Source organism: Nicotiana tabacum, chromosome 9 (genome assembly GCF_000715075.1).
Source record: "Nicotiana tabacum cultivar K326 chromosome 9, ASM71507v2, whole genome shotgun sequence".
NCBI lineage: Eukaryota > Viridiplantae > Streptophyta > Magnoliopsida > Solanales > Solanaceae > Nicotiana > Nicotiana tabacum.
In genome coordinates, this window is record NC_134088.1 from 98,812,150 (window position 1) to 98,833,316 (window position 21,167).

A 21,167-nucleotide genomic window follows, 5' to 3' on the forward strand; every position below is an offset into this window, starting at 1 on the left:
ACAAATACAATATACAAAAATATACATCGTAACACAGTAGGAAAATTAAAGTTTACCACTCTGCTTATGGATTATGTATACTAGAGGAAAAATTATTTTCTCGCTCCTCATTTGCCCGTGGAGATAAGTTTAGATTTGGCCAAACTCTTTCAGCTCGAATCTGTTCGGTTAAAACTGCTCCAAAATAACCATTCGATGATTGAGGGATTTCCCTACTTTCCGCAACCATATTATTGCGAGCGTCTTCAGCCATTACGTACATTTCCAACATTTTTATCACAATAAATTCCAAGTATTCATCCGGAGTCCTCAAAACATCTCTCAGAGTTTCATCATCTTCGATGTTAAACTCAGCATAACAAGCAACCCTTTGCAGAGTTATAGAATACAGATATCTTTCAGTTATTTTAAGATTCACCGAACATTTGCTCACACTTATTTTTTTTTACATAACAATGATACCAATGTATCGTACTCCATTGTAAGTGGCAACTTAACATGAGACTGTAGAGATAAACTATAGCTTATTGAGTTATTCACCACCATAACCTCACTCCCCTCCTCCCCCCTCCCAATATAATGAATCCCTAATTCTTCGCTCTTCAGACATTATGACAAAATGCAAAACAACTAAACAAACAAAAATTTCACTAACACTTAGAGTAATTCTGAATGGATTTTTACAAAATCCTTAACGTCCTTATATAAGGCAAAAACCATTTCGGGAGGGGGGGGGGAGTGAATTATTTGAGGTATAGCGTCTTAGCTTAAGACGCTATACCCAATTGAATTATTGTTATGTCAGTTAAGCCGAGATAAATTATTTGTGGGCCCACAATAATACATATAGCGTCTTTTAAAAAAACGCTATATATATAGCGTCTTTCTAAAGGACGCTATACTTAACTAGCCAAATGGCCGTTAAAGTATAGCGTCTTTTAAAACGACGCTATATATATTTTGGTCACTAAGTATTTTTTTCACATATTTTTGTTCTTTGAGTCCAAAAATGCATTATTTTGGTTTCGGACTCGAAGAAGAAGTAGGGCAGGGGTCAAACTCACAGACACTGAACCGCATGTACCCAAATGCAAGCTGGCTAAACAAAATTAACGGTCTAAAGCCAAATTTTAATAAGATAACTGCCAGATTTTAATAAAAGAATATATATATACTATATTAATGGCACAAAATCCCTTAACGAAATGTCGTTCGCCCTTTTTACCCTTTAAAAATCGATTTTATATTGTATAAAATTGTAAATTAAATTATTTTTCCAATATTTAGGACTTTAAAATCAAGTTAAATTTTGCTTACCAAATCTTTCCTTATTTGAAATAGATAAGAAGTCCTAAACCTTTCCTAAATTTTTTGACATTTTCAATAAATAAAAGAATAATGTTAATATCAATTTATGGTACACATTAGGAATATAATGATGAAAACTTCGTTTCAAGTTTTCATGTTCACGTTAGGTTAGTCTATTTCTTTTATTTTTTCCTAAAATATAATTATCATTTAAATTAGATTAGAATAAATTTATTAATGGTAAATATATATACAATTATGAAAAATAAATATATTAGCATAAATATACATTTTAGATATAATGATAAATGCCATTCATATTTTATATGTTAGATATTACAGTTGATTTTTTAAATTTTCAATGAGCTAATATCTTAATTCTATATATTTTAAGATCTTGGTAAAAATAAAAAATATAAATAGAGAAATATTAAGTACGAAATTATAACTAAAGTCGATAATATTTACCAGCACTTCTTTGATTTTCCTTGTTCCTTATTATTAATTTATAACTGGTCAAAAAATTAAAATCAATTAAATATTCTATATAATTTAATTATTTTAGAAAAAATAAGAAATAAAAATAGGAAACACTTTTGTGAAAACATATCTTTTGATCCTCTAGGTATATATAATAATATGTCCATTACCCTCTAGTCAAACACAACTTTTATTTCGGGTAAATGATTCATCAGTTCGTCAGTTCGGGTAAATGATTTTTATTCTCTAATGAAAAATGATTATTATAAAATCAGTTTGATACTATTTCATATTCTTCATCATAAATATCTTAAGGAGTGTTAGTTTTATAGGATGGTGCAAAAATTTCTGTAAGGACCCGATCGGTCGTTTTGCTTTCTAGATCCCCTTTCTTCTAATTAAGACTCTTCGTCTGTGCTTTTACTATTTTATAAGTTCCGATTGGGATTCTGAGCCTGGGAATAGTTCCGTGTGGTGATTCGTGATTTGCACGCGATATTTGGCGTCATTCCGAATTGATTTGATAGGAATCGGATGCGCGGGAGTATTTCCAGAAATATTTGAGTTTAATAATTCGATTCATGCGTTTTGGCGTCCGATTCGTATTTTTAGATGTTATTTTGGTATTTCGGGCACATGAGTGGGCCCGTATTATGTTGCGGGATATGTGAGTGTAATTGGGCGGGGTCCTGGGGGGCCTGGATGCAAAACGGATTGAAATCATACTCGGAATTTGACTTGGGGGAGCTGCTGGTGCTCCAGTTCTGGTGCGTTTGCACCTGCGAGGTTTTGGCCGCAGGTGCGACCTCGCAAAAGCAGCCCATCGACCGCAAAAGCGGCCTTGAGCGGTATGTCCAGTGGTCGCAGAAGCAGAGGCCTTACCGCACATGTGAGCTCGCTAGTGCGAGGAAAATGGTTACATGTGCGGGCTAGGCCAAGGAGGCCTGGATTCGCAGGTGCGGGCAAACTACCGTAGGCACGTGTGCGCAGATGAGGACTAGCTCCATAGAAGCGAAAGTGCATGCACGCATTCTTCTCCGCAGAAGAGGACTTGGCCAAGCTGGGCGAGGACCGCACCCGCGATGGAGTTTTCCGCATGTGCGGCGTCGCAGGTGCGCCCAGGATCCGCATAAGCGAAAATCGTTGGAGCAGTGAGGTTCATTTAATGTCGGGACTTAGGCTATTTTGGTTCATTTTTTTCACTTCTTGGACGATTGTAGAGCTCTCTGAAGAGGAATTTTCACCAATCACTTTGAGGTAAGTAATCTCTATACAAGTTGCGTTTAATACATGTTTTTTGGGTACATTCTTAACACATAGTTGAAAAACCTAGGTTTTGATAAAAATGAGATTTAACTATGAAAATGATTATGGAATTGGGTGAAACTTTTATATTTGAATTTGTGAGGTTATGGGTAATATTTATCTTCGAAAGTTTTCAGAATCCAGGCATGTGGGCCAGGGAGTGAATTTTAAGAATCTTCCAATTTGAGTTGGGTAATTACTCTAATATCTAAATTATGAACTTGTGAGTATATATTGATTGATTTATATAATATTTGGCTAGCTTCGGATTGTTCAGCACCAAGTTAAGACTTTAGAGTGGATTCGTGGGCCGGAAAGTGAGCTTTGAGATGAGGTAAGTCTCTTGCCTCACCTTGTAAAAGGGAACTCATCCCCTTAGGTGTATCTTGTTGTGTATTACTTGTGTGGGGAGCTACATACATACTAGGCGACGAGAGTCCGTGCGTAGCTATATTTCATGATATGTACGGGTAGTCTTAGATCCACATCATGCCTTAATTGTACCATTGTGTTTATTATGCATATTAATTGTTTTGAATAAAGCTGAGGCTAGAGATTTTAAAGTTGCAAATTTTAAATTTAGATTTCTTATTTTTGGGAAGAATTGAGGAAATACATAATAACTCTGAGAAATCCATGTCCTCTCGCATCGCAAGTACTTCCACGAGCGAGGTAAACTTCTCTACTCTCATGGAAGCGGGCCGTTCGCCTCGACAATATAATATATGCATCTATGGTTCGTATCATTCGATCCTCGGCAGTGCACATAATATTTTTGATCGAGCCGTATGACCTTGGCATAAATCGTGCGTGATAATACTCGGAGCCCGATTACACTTGATATTATTTTATGACTTGAGAGGTTATAATTTGTTTAATGACCGAAATTGATTTGGAACTAGTAAGTGTTAGTTGGAGACTTTGGAATTTACTATCAGTTAAAGTATTATTTATTCACTGCTTGCTATTGTGTTACTATTATTATTCACATATTCCATGCCTATTTAGAATTTCTGTATTTTATTTGCTGGCCCATAGTAAGTGTCGATGTCGACCACCCGTCAATACTTCTTCGAGGTTAGAATGGATACTTATTGGGTACATGTTATTTATGTACCGCTACACTTCTGCACTAATCGTGCAGGATCTGAGGCAGGTGTATCTGGTGTCCATTCAGGCGCGCACCCCATTATCCTGAGTGTCACGGGCCAAAATCCGCTATTGGTCGTGATGGCGCCTAACGCCGCCGTCAGGCAAGCCAACGGTGATTAATTAACTTAGTTACTCATTTTATTACTTTTGAAATCATGAATCTCATTTAATAATTAGAGTAAAATCTGGTACTCGTAGAAAAACTCGTGATTTTATTTTTTAATTTCCGTATAAAATATAAATTACAAGGTGAAATGATAATAATTACGTGAACTACAATAATGAACATCCAGTAGAAACCCCCAAAACCCGGTGTCACAAGTGCATGGGCATTTACTAAGGAGTACAATAATAATACAACATTTGTCTAGAATATAAATGAGATAGGATAAATAAATAGTACGATTGAGACTCTATAGGCTGCGATACGTAGCCTGGAGTGCAGCTCACCATAGAGTCTTCTCAGCAGCTACACCTACGCGCCAAGATAACCACCAATTGAACCTGTCAGATCCTGCACATTTAGTGCAGAAGTATAGCATGAGTACGTAAATTAATGCGTACCCAGTAAGTATCTAGCCTAACCCCGGAGAAGTAACGATGAGGGCTCGACATTAACACTTACTAGAGGTCCAATAAAGCAATATAATAAATCATAAGCAGATATGAAACACACTGCAAATCACGATACGAACCTATTGGAACCTTCAAATCCCGATTCCGAGGTCGTTTACTCAAAAGTCAGACTTTAGACAATTCTTCCAACTTAAAGCTTCCGAAATTAGAATTTTGCACCCGAATCTACTCTGAACTTCCCAAAATTCGATTCCGACCACACGTACAAGTCATAAAACATGAAATGAAGCTACTCAAGGCCTCAAACGGTCGAATGACGCGCTAGAGCTCAAAACGATCGATCGGGTCATTACATTCTCCCCCACTTAAATATATGTTCGTCCTCTAACATGCTAAGAACTGCTCCGAAGTTTCCCCAAAATCACTGTTCAACACCTTTGGCACCTACCCGTTCCACCACAACCCAGTTGAGCACATTAGCTCGAGCCAAACTGAAGATCCTCCCTTTTATTTAGTCAATAAGCCTTAGAACCAAATTCCAACCTCCGAATTTCTCTACAAGACCTGATTCTAACATACGAACACCGTATAAATATCCACACGCTGAACCCACACATGATCATGCACCCATGCTGACATCAAACAACGCACCGCATAACTCATTTGCCCAAGGCAACTCCCTCCAAGCACAACAACTGCAAATTCACTAACCTGACGCCCATAGTATACCTCATAACCCATATAAGCCTGGTTTCAATCCTCACAATAATGCAACGATGAAAGAGATGTGCAGGAACTCATGAACACACGTCAAATCAATAAATCATGGAGTCCCTTCACCTGACAAGAACCATTGCCTCATTCTAAACCGATTAATGATATTTTCTCTCTAATATACCCTACATGAATCTTATTGCACTGATTTCAGGTCCAATAACCTCATCTCACCCAGTACAAGCTGCTCAGGCAATAAGCCACCTCAAACACTGACCAAGGTCTCATATGACGCCATCAATGCGGCAGCAAGCTATAACTGGAATGTGACACATAAGGAAGAATGAACTCTGGAAAAGAACTACCCCGCCGCGTAAGGAATAAAACAGCCGAAAAGATGTTATGAACCCTTCTCAGAGAATGAGAAACAAAATACACAAGAATAGATATAGGGAACCGTACTCCACATCTCACTGTTGCGGCATTCAACCCGATCCAACTATGACACTGTTGCGGCGTGCAACCCGATCCACACAACATACCTGTAGCGGCGTACCACCCAATCCCAACATAACAATGAGTAAGGAAACACCCAACAAGCCGTAATGCTTATACTTACGAAATGCCCGAATATTGACCACAAGCACGCCAAGTGCAAAATACAATCCCTAGGGAGACGGATAGAGCCATACGTTACAAAACCCAAGCACGACTAAGGTGCAATAAATGACCTCCATCTCGAAAGCCATCTTGCTCATATAACACCACAAGCTACACGGGATCATAACACATGTCCGAATAATCAAGTCGTCTCACAACCCACATAGCATAATATAGTATTACGTAAGATAGCTGACGACAGGAATAACATCCAACACCCGAAGACTCCTCCACAACAATACTATGCTGAATGAATACATCTGATCTGATGTAAATCTACTAGCAGACCTCAAGCTGATTCCGCTTATCCCATACAGGGCTAATAACCTTTCAAGGATCCACAATAACCCTATTCATGACACAGAAGGACAGCCGTCAAATCCGTAACAAACTCACACGGTCCATAACCAAAGAAATAGAGCGCCTCCAATCATAACCTCTCTCATTGGCGACAGTACCAAAATCTCCATACCTGATTTAAATCTCTAACAATCGAATGACTAACACGTCATATTTATACTATCTTCTCGTGGGATATACCCTCACAACATTTCGCACCAGGTAGTAAAATCTGAACATTAATGGACATCGACCATGCTACATCTATAGTGCTAGTCAAGCATCCGCATTTCAATACCCAACACTTCTTCCCCAAATAGACCATCCTTAGACTGACCGAAAATAATGCCAACATACTATGAACATCCTAAATCTCCCCCCGCTCCTCTAAGCTCGTGACATTCTTATTAACACCAAACCTTGACCTTGGTCCTCAACCTCCAAATTTCCATACCGCCCGTTGCACTTACCATGCCATTACAGGAGAGTATAAGAAACCTTCATCATCTAGAAACCTTTCGCTTAACTCATTTCAGAAGAACCATTGTAACACGCGACTGAATTCACATAACTACAAAAAATACAAACCTCAAATCGTGGTCTAACTGCCATAACTCTTTTGGAAATCCACTTACAAAACAAGGCCATTTGAATCAAATACCTCCCAAATCAATCAAATTGTGATGGCTTTCAAGCCCGCACGTACAATCATAAACCACATATATAACTTAACACGCCAAAGGAATTGATTATTGCTACCATCATGCCGATTCACCATTACTAACTGACCCAACTTCGTCCAATTTACTTTTGACTTGCCTTATAAATAATAATAATAATAGTTCCATTCAAAACATAACGAACTCAATCAGCGCTCATCCCGAGTGACCCAAATCACGAGAGCACACCATCTCAATACCCACGAACCATTTCATACCCTCCTCGAGCGCACAATAACATATCCAACTGGTACACCCATTCTGCAAGACCTTCTGCGAATCCGAAGCTACTTCTCCCATTCCTCCAATACTACCCCGCAGACCCAATGATAACATAGAAATTTTCCCAAGTATTATTTTACACTCTACTACAAAATCCAGGCCTTCAGCCACACAGCGAACCCAAAATTCTTAGACACCGTGCCTACATCCTTGAACCCACTAGAACCACTATTGAGAGTCACCCACTCTGACTTGGTCCCGAATATAATCAAACTCCAACGCTCAGTTAACACATGAACACTCTCAAAGAAGCAATCAGATGAATTCTATTCCTTGTACATCATATCCACAAGAAGCATAAAATTTGAGTCTTCCCCAAACCCGCACATGAATCGACAAGGCAAAATATATCACACATTCATCAAGTTCTTTGCCTGAATTACCCTGATATTTTCTTTTCTTACTCATAAATGATCCACCAATGTACCGATAACCAGAAACTGCAAGAGTAGACAACCACGCGATCTAATTATAGATGGGGGGCTCCCCCACTTAGCTTTAAGCTACCATCACATAATGTATAACCCACAAAGAATCCTCCTTCTCAATTACCATGATTTCGCCCTGCCAACCGTCAAATTTCTTATAGTCTCTTGTTAAACTTTTCATGAACATTTTGAATTATCAGCCACAATTACCTATTCGACCTTCTGTCGGGTAGTAAGTAGAACTCTCCGTAGAACTCCATCAAAATCATGCAATCGCTAACCCGCTCATAGGAGATAACCCGTCTATTGAATTCCCTACCGACATCTTCTAACGACAATGCACTGGGTACAACTACCACGAAATCAGTAAACCCTCTTGAGCCCTTGTTCGTCCACCAGTTATAAAAGTCTGTTCATTCCCCATTGACATCAACTGAAAGTCCGACAATACATTCCAAATTCGAAGTCGCGTCGTATCCCACAACGATAATCAAGCTCTCATACCCCTAAACACTCCAAGCAAACTTCTTTTGTCATATTCAATCTTCCTCAACACAGTAGCACCATTCCAAATAAAATTTATAGACCTAGTATCCACCCTTATTCCCAAATTGCTCTAAACTTCTCTCAAGGCATATGGCTATCCTACCGCATAATCCATATGCTACTCCACCACTCCCACTTTGGTTAAACCATCTCCTTTAAGCAACTTCTCGACTTCTGCTTTTCACACTTGACCTGCTAGCAATTCAACCACCACAAGACATCTCCCACTATGTCCTTCCTCATCATTTGCAACCCAAATGTTGCCTCAAATCAAATCCATCTCTATAGCACCTAAAATAATAAATTGCTACCAACTCTAAGCCTCCTTGAAGATCATATTTCTCGAGCCATCGACATTAGAAATACTGATTCGATAACTGCTACATATCGCCATCTTAGACAACTGCTTCTTAGGCACCAATTCACAACACCCTGCCCCGAAGGCAAATCCATGAAGACCACAACACCGGCAAACCTTAATGCATTCAAACAAGGATGACAACACCACGTCACAAATGAGAATTCCACCATGCTCGAAAATATCAAGTCTCATCACTCCATCAACCAAAGCCTGAACATCCATAAACCGATTGTCTTTCCCCCACTGGAATTACATGTCGAACCCCTAAACCATGCATTGAGAAATCCTCATTTCGAGTCATTCACTTCCTCGACACATAGACAAGCAATCTACCATTACACCAACACTGTGCTATAACAACGCATGAACATCATAACAATCTATGCATACCCTCAAAACCATAGGAAATACAGATCCTGAGTTCAAATGATAGAACATTCTTTCGCAAGGCGATAACATCTTAATCATATATTCAGGGAGAAACATCCTGCACCACATCTGCAGTGCCACTATAACTCCTTGATACCCTATCGATAACAAGCACTCCACATTGCATAAGATTGTGTAGGAAGGAAATTAAGGCATAAGCCTCAAAGGAATCAAACTGCACGATGAGGAATCAAGAAGGGAAGTGCTTCAAACTGCCCTGTAGCCTCTCGAAGATAAGTACAAATATCTCCGTACCGATCCGCAAGACTCTACTAGACTTGCTCATGACTCGTGAGACCTAAGTGAACCTAGAACTCTGATACCAAGCTATCACGACCCAAAATCTGTTATAGGTCATGATTGCGCCTAACGACGCTGTCAGGAAAGCCAACGGTTATTAATTAACTTAGTTACTCATTTTATTACTTTGGAATCATGAATCCCATTTAATAAGTAGAGTAAAATCTAGTACTCATAGAAAAATCTGTGATTTTATTTCCAATTTCCGTATAAAGTATAAATTACAAGGTGAAATGATAATAATTACGTGAACTACAATAATGAACATCTAGTAGGAATCCCCAAAATCCGGTGTCACAAGTGCATGAGTATTTACAAAGGAGTATAATAATAATACAATATATGTCTAGAATGTAAATGGGACAGGATAAATAAATAGTACGATGAAGACTCCGTGGGCTGCAATACGTAGCCTGGAGTGTAGCTCACCATAAAGTTACAAGGGGTCGACATCGATAATTACTAGAGATCCAATAAAGCAATATAATAAATAATAAGCAGATATGAAGTACACTGCAATAATGAGGTAAATCTGTAAGTCACCAAATCTTCCAAATATTTCTTTTAAAATATGAATTTCTCAGTCTTGTATTCTACCTCAACAACTTAGATGTATCAAGAGCCAGTATCAAACGGATAAGAAATACCATATAAAAATACAGGCATCAATATAAAGATAATCTCGTGAATGCTCGGACTGCCAATGATATAATACACGATTATGCCGAGGTCGTTCGACCCAATCCAGAATAATGTATACACTACCGAGGGTCAAGCGGCACGAATCATAGATACATCTATTATACTGCCGAGGCTTTCAACCTGCTCCACAGTAAATGAAGGAAATTATCGAATTACGAAACACGTGCTTACTATACAGTACGTGATCACAAGGTGAATATAACTTTTATCGTTTCTCAAATAATTCGCCAACAACTCAAGGTGATAAGGCTCGACCTAATATGTACATATATATCTAAATCAATTTCAAATATAAATTCAATAAAATAAGTCAGCAGAATGAGTTCGAATAATTCAAATATTACATGATAAAGTCCTAAGTCTACTTGGACATAAACATGCTTTAGCTACGTACGGACTCTCGTCACCTCGTGCGTACATAGCACCCACAACTAGTAGCACATAACAATTACATCACCTAGGGGGTAGTTTTCCCCTCACAAGGTTAGACATGAGACTTACCTCGCTCCAAAGTTCCATAACCGGCTCCAACGCCTCTCTTAACTCTTCAATTCAAAGTAAAACGATCCGAAACTAGCCAAACAATATGCAATTCAATCAAAATATACTCCAATGCTTATAATTAATCAATTTATAACAATTCCCATCTCCGCTCGAAAAGTCAATAAAATCAACCCTCGGGCCCACGTGCCTGCATTCCGAAAATGTTTTAATATAAACTTTACACATAACATTACGAACTCAAATATATAATTTATTTCAAATTCCATGTCCAATTTCGTGGTAAAAATCTAAAAATACCAAACTCTAGGTTTTTTTTCAATATCCCACAATTTTTCATAAATTTCCATGTTAAATCCTTATAGAATCCATGCAATTAACTTACAATATGCGGGAATAACTTACTTTGCCATAAATGATGAAAATCTCCCCTTGAAACTCTCCAAAAATCGCCCAAACCAAGAGAGAAATGAGAAAAATTCCGATTTAAAACAATCTGCCCAGGCACGTCCTTCTTCACGATCACGAGAGTACCTTCGCGATAGCGAAGGCAAAAAAGTCACTACCTACAAATTTACTCTACATGTTCACAACCTTCATGTCGCGTTCATGAAGCCTACTGACTCCCGCCCTTCGCGTTCGTATAGGAAGCATCACATTCGCGAAGGCTAAATGGCTCCAGGCCCAGCTCTCGATCCTTCTCCGCGTTCGCGACCGCCCTGTAGCGTTCGCATAAGTTCCTCAGGATCTTCTCCACGTTCGCGACCTCTGTGTCGCGTTAGCGATGAGCAATTTCCACCTGCCCAAAAATCCTTCTTCGCGAACGCGATAACCACCACGCGTTCGCGATGAACGACACCAAAACCTGCATCAGCAGTAGCAAAACATGGGGAAATGACCAGAAACCATCTCGAAACACACCCGAGGCCCCCGAGGCCTCGTCCAATCACACCAACAAGTCCCAAAACATAATAGAACCTGCTCGATGCCTCAAATCACACCAAACAATATCAAAGCTATGAATCGACGGGCGAAATATTTATTTAAACTTTCAAACTTTGACGAACGCGTCCGAACCATATCAAAACATTCCGAAATGATGCCAAACTTTACACACAAGTCACAAATCACGGTACAAACCTATTGGAATATTTAAATCCCGATTTTGTGGTCGTTTACTCAAGAGTCAGACCTTAGTCAATTCTTCCAAAATTAAAATTTTCCACCCGAATCTACTTTAAACTTCCTGAAATTCGATCCCGACCACACGTATAAGTCATAAAATATGAAGTGAAGCTACTCAATACCTCAAACTGTCGAACGACGTGCTAGAGTTTAATATGACCGGTCGGATCGTTACACTGAGGCTTAATGGTGAGCTGCTGTCTGAGTCCGTTCTGCAATACCCACAGTCTCTATCTTTTGTATTTACTTTCTGTCTATCTCACTTTCAGACAGTAGCTTAAGTGTTTTGTATATTTTACTAGTTGCTCATACACTTGTGACACCGGATTTTGGGAACATGCTAGTAGACACTTTATGACTTTTGAGTTTTTATTTCATCATATTTGCTCTTTTATTAGTTTACACTTTACTTTATTAAATTTTCCACTTTTTACTTACTTAATAATTAAAAATCAAATACTTTGAAATTATTAAAAGAAATAAATATATGGCTAGTTCATCGTTGGTTTGCCTAGCGACGACGTTGGGCGCCATCACGGCCTATAGGAGGAATTGGGTCGTGACAATTTATGTCTTATAATACAAAATTTTGCTAATAACTATAATTGTATTGCGCACGAATATAATTTATTATATTTTGAAAGTTATATCCCATTAATTAAATTTAGGGTGGCTGTAAATAAACTACTTATAAGAAAATCTACAAATAAACCCTTATTTGATATTGATATGTTAATTTGTAAATAAACATTCATTTGATATTATAATTTTGTTTTGTAAAATACACTTGAATACTAGACAAATCGAAAATGGTGGTCTATGTATGTTCAACTCATGCAAATTAATTACTGTATATTGTAACATCAATGTATTTTTTTAATCTTTTCCATCCTTATTTTTTGTCCAAGTTATTCTTTTGCATCTATATATATTTGGTTTTAATATGTAAGTCTGTAAAAGTTTTGTTTGATATAATAAAAAAAATATACAACATTTAGACATTGGGCAAACTTGAACAAAGATGGTGTATTTTATTCAACTAATGTGAACTAATAATTGTATATTGAGCCGCCAGTGCATTAGAAAATAAACTTTCCTAATCTCCTCAATCCCTGTGTTGGAAGTCTTCTTTTGAATCTATATTTGATATTAATACGTAAATCTATAAATATATTTTTGTTTGTTATTCTTTAAAAAATCCATAAATAACTGTATATTATGGCGTTTGTTTGATGCATAAGGCAATAAAGTTTCCTTATTTTTTCAATCCTTATTATGAGTTAAGTCTATATTCATAATTTATTATTTTTCTCTATATTTTATATGCTTCACGTCTCCTAGAGTCTTTTCTCACATTAAACACCAACTTATTTTAAAGAACTTCCTTTTCCTCGTTGCTCCCCATGCATCTTTTTGTTGAAAAACTAAACTTCTGTTAGAGCTTTAGTGATTCATATATAGGATGAGCATGTAAAATCTTTCTCTTCTCACAATCTATGGTAGAGGGATTTATCCGTGAATTTACCATTTTTTAAATATCTCATACTCAAAAATCCTTGTTCAACAGTGGTGTCTTTTGTTTACATAATAAGTTGAACAACTTATTGAAGTTCTCTACTTCGCAAATCCTGCATGTTTCTTCTGAAATTCAAGTCCCAAATGAGGAAGTTCATGATGACACAAAGGTTGAGCTTCCAAAGTTGATTCCACTAGTTGACTAACCCACAGGAGCAGGGCCTCCTGTAATACGAGATACAGATTATCAACAACATAAAGATCAACACACATGGAATTGTGCAAAACTAATATGGTCGCACAGACAAGAATTCAAAAATTTCAGAGAGTGTGCAAAACGATCAAGACTGAAGCCTTGCCTGAAGTGCGTACTGCACATGAAATTGTGCGGCCGAAAAAGCTAAAGTGCAGCCGCAGATAAATTGTGCGGCTGCAGAATCTCTCAACTCGCAGACTCAAGCAAAGTGCGAACCGCACATGAAATTGTGCAACCGCAGAACCTCCTGAAGAGCATTTTTGTCTGCGAATTTTGGGCCACTATAAATCGATGGGAATCATTTTTATAGGTCAAGTTTTGAAGTTTTTTTAGCTGTAGCCGTTGTAGTTTATCATTTTTGGTAATTTGTGATTATTTTGGGACAAAAACACCATAGTTTATCATTTTAATTTTATATTATGGCTTTAATTAATGTTTCTTCTTTATTTTGTTCAATTTCTACTGTGAGTAACTAGACATTTACTAGGGTTGTGACCCAACCCTAGTGTGTAAACCTTATGGGTAATCAATATAACAGAAAAGGGCTAAAACTACCCTCAGACTATTCGATTTGGTACAAATATGCCCTCCGTCCACCTATTGAGCCAAAAATGCCCCCACCGTTATCTTTCTAGCTCACTTATGCCCCTATGACTAACGGTCAATGCCAAACTAAAAAAAAATATTTATTTAAATTACATGTGAAAATCTTTTATTGGTCCAATTTTAAACTATGACCCCAATTAAATAAACCAACCCTTAACCCCTTTTTTTACCCAACCCCAAAATCCAACACACCTAAAAAAAAAAAATGGCCAAACTCTTGATTGTTAAAAAATTAACTTCTCCATCTTTTTAACTCTACCATCACCATAGCTGCCATCCCCCCCCCCCCTTCCTCCATAGCAATCACACTGCCACCACAGCCATGATTCTCATGTTTGCTCCATTCCTCCATTTTCGAATAATAACAACGAGAATATTATGCTAATCGAAAGGGTTCGATTAGAAAATCTTTAATTTTTTTCGATTGGATATCCTTTTTCTTGTTGTAAAATTTGGATTTTGTTCAAGGGGGAGTACCTAGTCCATAAAAATTTTATTTTCTACAATAAATTACCATTTGGGTCTAACAACTTATTAAGAGTTTGTAAAATTTACAAATATTGTGAAGAAAAAATTGGACTATTTCGGAATTTAAAGCCAATGAATTCATAATGGATTCTTTGATTATCTCATGTGATGAGAAAGGAAAAAAGATTCACCATTGTAAGTGACATTTGAATGTGAAAATTAGGGTTTTTGACGAACATTTTCGATAAATGACAGCTCCAATGGTAAATGTAAAATAAAGATAGATGATAAAAATATGGAAAAGGACCAAAATTGCCCCTATACTAAAAATGTGGAGGCAATGTAGTTGCTATGGAGAAAAGGAGATGGTGGCAGCTATGATGGTGGTAGAATTGGAAAGATAGAGAAGTTAATTTTTTTGACAATCAAGAGTTTGGCCATTTTTTAAGGTTGGGGCGGATTTTTTGATTAGGTAAAAAAAATGGATTAAGGGTGGATTTATTTAATTAATGGTCATGGTTTAAAATTGGAACTAATAAAATGTGGGGGCATTTTTGTCTCAAAAGGTGGATGGAGGGTATATTTGTACCAAATCGAATAGTCTGAGGGCAGTTTTGGCCATTTTCCGTTAATATAATGCTTGTTTATGATTGGGTGTTTGTTATTTAGCCTTGTTCATGCTTTAATTTTAGAATTAATGGTTGCAAATATTGATTCATGTCTTTTTGACTTTGTCTTTACTTGAGAAAGAGAGACTTAGTGTAGGAAAACTTGGCTAACAAACAATTGGGCTAGTTAAGCTTTTGATTAACCTAATTAAAGGGTTTGAACTAGAGATAGGGAGAGCCCGACTTGAGCTTTCATATCAACTATTTGGTTTGATACTCATTTGGGCTTGAGAAAGCCAAATTCGGCAAAATCACTCTATGGCCGAGAGGTATTGAGTGGGTAACTTACGAGTTGAGAGATATAATACGCCCCAATCACTAAAATAAGTGTTAACATAATTAACTCATTAGGCTAACACCTAGGTGGAGGTTACATCCCTAGGCTTTTTATCTATTTGAAAACAACCAAAAATAATTAGTCAATTTATAGTTTCATCTCTCTAGTTAATCATTAATAGTATAGTTTATAGAAGTAATTTGCAATACTAACTTATTTGGAAGTGTTTAAGCTATCGTTTCTACACGCATCAAGTGTACACTCTAACACCCACATTTAGCTCTCTGAGAAAATCGACCCCGACTCATATTTGGGTATTATTCTTCCAACTACCTCTTCCACTCATTATTGTGTGTGGATTGGGAGTGGATCAATTTTTGGCGTTGTTGCCGGGGAGCTTTAACGGTGTTAGCTGTATATTTGAGTGTGTTTTTGGAATATCTTCTTTCCTTTCCGTGTTACTAATTTGTTTAAGAAATTATAGGTACCAACATGGCGAACAATGATCTCGGAAATATACCTTTGGGGGACTTGGACGGCGAGGAGGAACAACTCGACGAGGTACCTCAAGTGCAACAAGCTAATCGGAGAGGCCGGGTATCACAAGACAACTTGCCTGTTCCACACCCACCTCCACCACAAGCGGCTCAACACCGGATATTTTCCAACGAAGGTTATGCTAGTGTAATAGTCGATCCCCGTATTAGGGCGGGCAACTTTTAAATCACCAACGTGATGCTCACTCTACTTGAGCAACGGGTTTTTTTCACCGGTGCACCAACCTAGATACATATTGGGGTAGCAAGCAAACTAGTGTTTTCGAGGATGCATTGAGACTAAGTCTTTGTCCCTTCTCTCTACGAGGGAAAGCTTTAGATTGGTTGGAATGTTTGTCGAACCATTCAATTCACACTTGGGATGAGTTGGCGGCCAAGTTCATAGCTAAATTTTTCTCTTCCGGGCACATGGCTACACTTCGAGATGAGATCTTAACATTCAAACAAGAGCCGAATGAACCACTACATGGAATTTGAGAGCGCTATAGAACAATGGTTAAGGAGTGTGCAACAACGATATAACCAAAAATATGTTGCAACAAACCTTTTATCGTGGGATTAAAATAACCCACCAATGTGTAGTGAATCAACTAGCCGGTGGGAACTTGATGACTATGCCTTATGCGGAGGCGTGATACATCTTAAATGATATGGCGGAGACGTTATCGGCTTAGCAATCCCAGGCCAATATTCCACAAGGTGATCCAAACATGATCCACCTCCACAAAGAATTGCAAGACCATGAGCAAGCCATTGCCGAATTGACCAGTACCATGAATCAACTAGCAAAGGCCCAACTAAATCAAGTGCAAGCCCCTAATCAAGTTCATGCTATGGAGGGAGTGAATATTTTGGTGAACAAGAAGAGGACCAAGGGTCCATAAATGCAAACCCGAGTAGAGAACTATGTGCAAGATGATGACGGTTTTGATCAAGATAATTCTTATAATGAGCAAGAGGAAGAATTACAATATGTGAACAATTTTCAAGGGCAAAAAAACAACTTCCAAGGCCTAAACCAAGGCGACCACAAAACAACCATGGCAATTGGAGTTCTAATAATCAATGGAATTAGTATAACAACAACAATCAAACAAATTGGAGTAGAAATAACCAAGGCAATTGGGGAGCAACAACCAAAGTGGTTGGAAGGTCGGTTTTCAAAGGCACCCAATGTATCAACAACCGAGCAACCTACCTCATTATCCCTCCCATGGTTCAAGTTCTTCAAACAATAAAATGGAAAATATTGAGAATATGTTCAAACAAATGATAGAAGAGAATGCCTATTCGGATGCCCAACTTGCCTCACACAACACATCAATCCGAAATCTAGAAGTTCAAATGGGGAAAATCTTTCAAGCTCTTAATTCTCGTCCTAAGGGTGCACTATCAAGTGACACGACGGTGAACCCAAAGGGTGGTAACAATACAGGGCATGTTATGGCGGTTATCACAAGAAGTGGAAGAGGCGGGAATGCACCCACCTCAAAGGAAAGGAGACTTGTCGACGATGACCAAATGTTGCAAGAAGAAGAGACCCCAAACAATGTGGTTCAAGCAAATGAGGAAGTTCGGATTGATATTGATGATAGTGTGGAGGAGACCCAAGAGGAGCTGAACCCGTCTAGGGAACACATCATTGACATACTGGAACCGGTAGTGCAAAAGAAAAAGGCACCATTGCCTAAGCGTCCACCTCCATACCCTCAAAGACTTTCCAAGCAAAATAGTGAGAATAAATTCAAGAAGTTCATTCAAATGATGAAGAGTCTCTCAATCAATGTGCCATTGGTTGAAGCGTTGGAGAAAATGTCCGGTTATGTAAAGTTTATGAAATATCTTGTGACAAGAAGAGGTCGATGAATTTTGAGACTGTCAAAGTCACTCATCAAGTGAGTGAGATTGTACATTCAATGGTTCCTAAGTTGGAGGATCCCGGTGCTTTCACGATTCCTTGTACAATTGAAAGTGATGAGTTTGTTAAAGCTCTTTGTGATCTTGGGGCAAGCATAAATTTGATTCCCTATTCGGTTTTCAAGACGTTGAGGATTAGACAACCAAGACCCACTTCTATGAGATTGCAAATGGTCATTCATACCATAAAAAGGTTGTTAGGTGTGACTGAAGATGTTTTGGTCCGGGTTGATAAATTCATTCTTCCGGTGGACTTTGTAATTCTAGATTGTGAAGTTGATTATGAAGTGCTAATCATTCTTGGGAGACCTTTCCTTGCCACGGGTAAGGCTATTTGTGATGTAGAAGTTGGAGAACTCACTTTCTGGGTTGGTGATGAAAAAGTGGTATTCCATGTGTGTAAGTCCATGCGGCAACCAAATAGCAATAAAGTGTGCTCTTCTGTGGACTTGGTGACCGATGTTATTGTTGATGATACAAGTGCTACTATCAATGTTCGTGATATGTTGGAGGCTGTTTTGCTAAATTTTGATGATGATGAGATGGATGGTTTCGTGGAATGCGTGAACTCTTTGCTAGGAATGGAGTCGTACAACTATGCACCCCGGAAATTATCTTTGGAACTTGAAAATAGGAAGACTACTCCTATAAATCCATCTATGAAGAGCCACATACTTTGGAGTTGAAGCCATTGCCTTCACACTTTTGGTATAAATTTCTTGGCCCTTGTTCTACTTTATTGGTTACTCTTTCCTCTTGTTTGACTAACGTGCAGGTTGATTCTACATTGGCGGTGTTACAAAAGAGAAAGAAGGCTATTGGGTGGACCTTGGCGGATATTTGGGGTATAATCCCCACCTTTTTCATGCATAAGATCAAGTTGGAGGATGGTGCTAAACCGTCCATTGAACATCAAAGGAGTCTAAATGAGGCTATGCAAGAAGTTGTCAAGAAGGAGATTATCAAATGCTTGGATGTCGGGGTTGTCTACCCCATCTCCGATAGTTCATGGACCTCTTCGGTTCAATGTGTCCCAAAGAAGGGGGGCATGACGGTGGTTACCAATGAAAAGAATGAATTGATTCCTACAAGAACGATGACCGGTTGAAGGGTTTGTATGGATTATTGCAAGCCCAACAAAGTAACAAGGAAGGATCACTTTCCACTTCCTTTATTAGATAAAATGCTCTATAGATTGGACGGGCATGCTTTCTATTATTTTCTTGATGGGTATTCAGGCTACAACCAAATTCTCATTGCTCCGTAAGTTCAAGAGAAAACAACCTTTACATGTCCCTATGGTACTTTTTCTTTCAAGAGGATGCCATTTGGTTTGTGCAATGCACCGGAGACTTTTCAACGGTGTATGATGGCTATTTTTACGGATATGGTGGAGGACTACCTTGAAGTTTTCATGGATGACGTCTCGGTAGATGGAGATTCTTTTGATTATTCTCTTGCAATTTTGGACAAAGTGTTGGCTAGATGTGACGAAACCAACTTGGTACTCAGTTGGGAGAAATGCCATTTCATGGTCGAGGAAGGCATTGTTCCTTGGCCAAAAAATCTCAAGAAATGGAATTGAAGTTGACAAGGTAAAGATTGAGGTGATTTCTAAGCTTCCACCCCCAACTTCGGTGAAGGGTGTACGGAGTTTTCTAGGCCATGCGGGTTTTTACCGGTGCTTCATCAAAAATTTCTCTAAAGTGGTGAACCCATTGTGAAAGCTCCTTGGGAATGATGCCAAGTTCAATTTCAATGATGATTGCATGAGAGCATTTGAATTGTTGAAGCTTAAGTTGAAAACTTCTCCTATCATTACCACTCTAAATTGGAGTGTGCCTTTTGAACTCATGTGTGATGTGAGTGATATAGCGGTTGGGGCTGTTTTACCGCAACGTATCAATAAGATTTTCCATCTGATCTACTATGCTAGTAAGATCATGAATAGTTCCTAAGTCAATTATACCGTTATAGAGAAAGAGCTCCTTACTATTGTGTTTTCAATTGAGAAGTGTTGCTCGTACTTGATGGGTGCAAAAGTTATTGTCCACACGGACCATGCGGCGCTCGTTATCTTATGAGAGAAAAGGATTCCAATGTTCGGCTGATGAGATGGATGTTCTTGTTGCAAGAATTTGATATTGATATCCAATATAAGAAAGGTAGTGAAAACCAAATGGCAGACCACTTGTCTCGTTTGGAGGAGGGGAGGCCGTATGATGGCCTTGAAATCAATGACTCGTTTCCCGATGAGCAACCTTTGGCGATTTCAATGAAAAATGTGCCATGGTTCGCGGATTTGGCAAATTTTCTTGTGAGTGAAATCATTCCGGATGAGTTCTCTTCAAACTAAAGGAAGAAGATCAAAAGAGATTGTCAAGATTATTATTGGGATGAACCATACCTTTTCCGGATTTGTATGGATGGGGTGATTAGGAGGTGTGTACCGGAAGAAGAGCAAGGTGATATTCTTGGAACTTGTCATTCTTCACCATATGGTGGTCATCATGGCGGGGCAAGAACGACGGCCAAAGTGCTTCATTGTGGTTTCTATTGGTCTACTGTTCACAAGGATGCTAGTGATTTGGTGAAGAGATGTGATGAATGTCAATGGGCCGGTAGAATCTCAAAGAAAAATGAAATGCCTCTCACAACCATCTTGGAGATTGATATTTTCGATGTTTGGGACATTGACTTCATTGGCCCATTTATGAGCTCTTGTTGAAACACCTATATCTTGGTCGTAGTGGATTATGTGTCCAAATGGGTTGAGGCTATCGCTTTACCCAACAACGAGGCGAGAAGTGTAGTGGCTTTCTTAAAGAAGAATATTTTAACAATATTTGGTACTCCACGTGAAAGCATAAGCGATGGGGGGTCATACTTTTGCAACAAAGCTTTCGACACTTTACT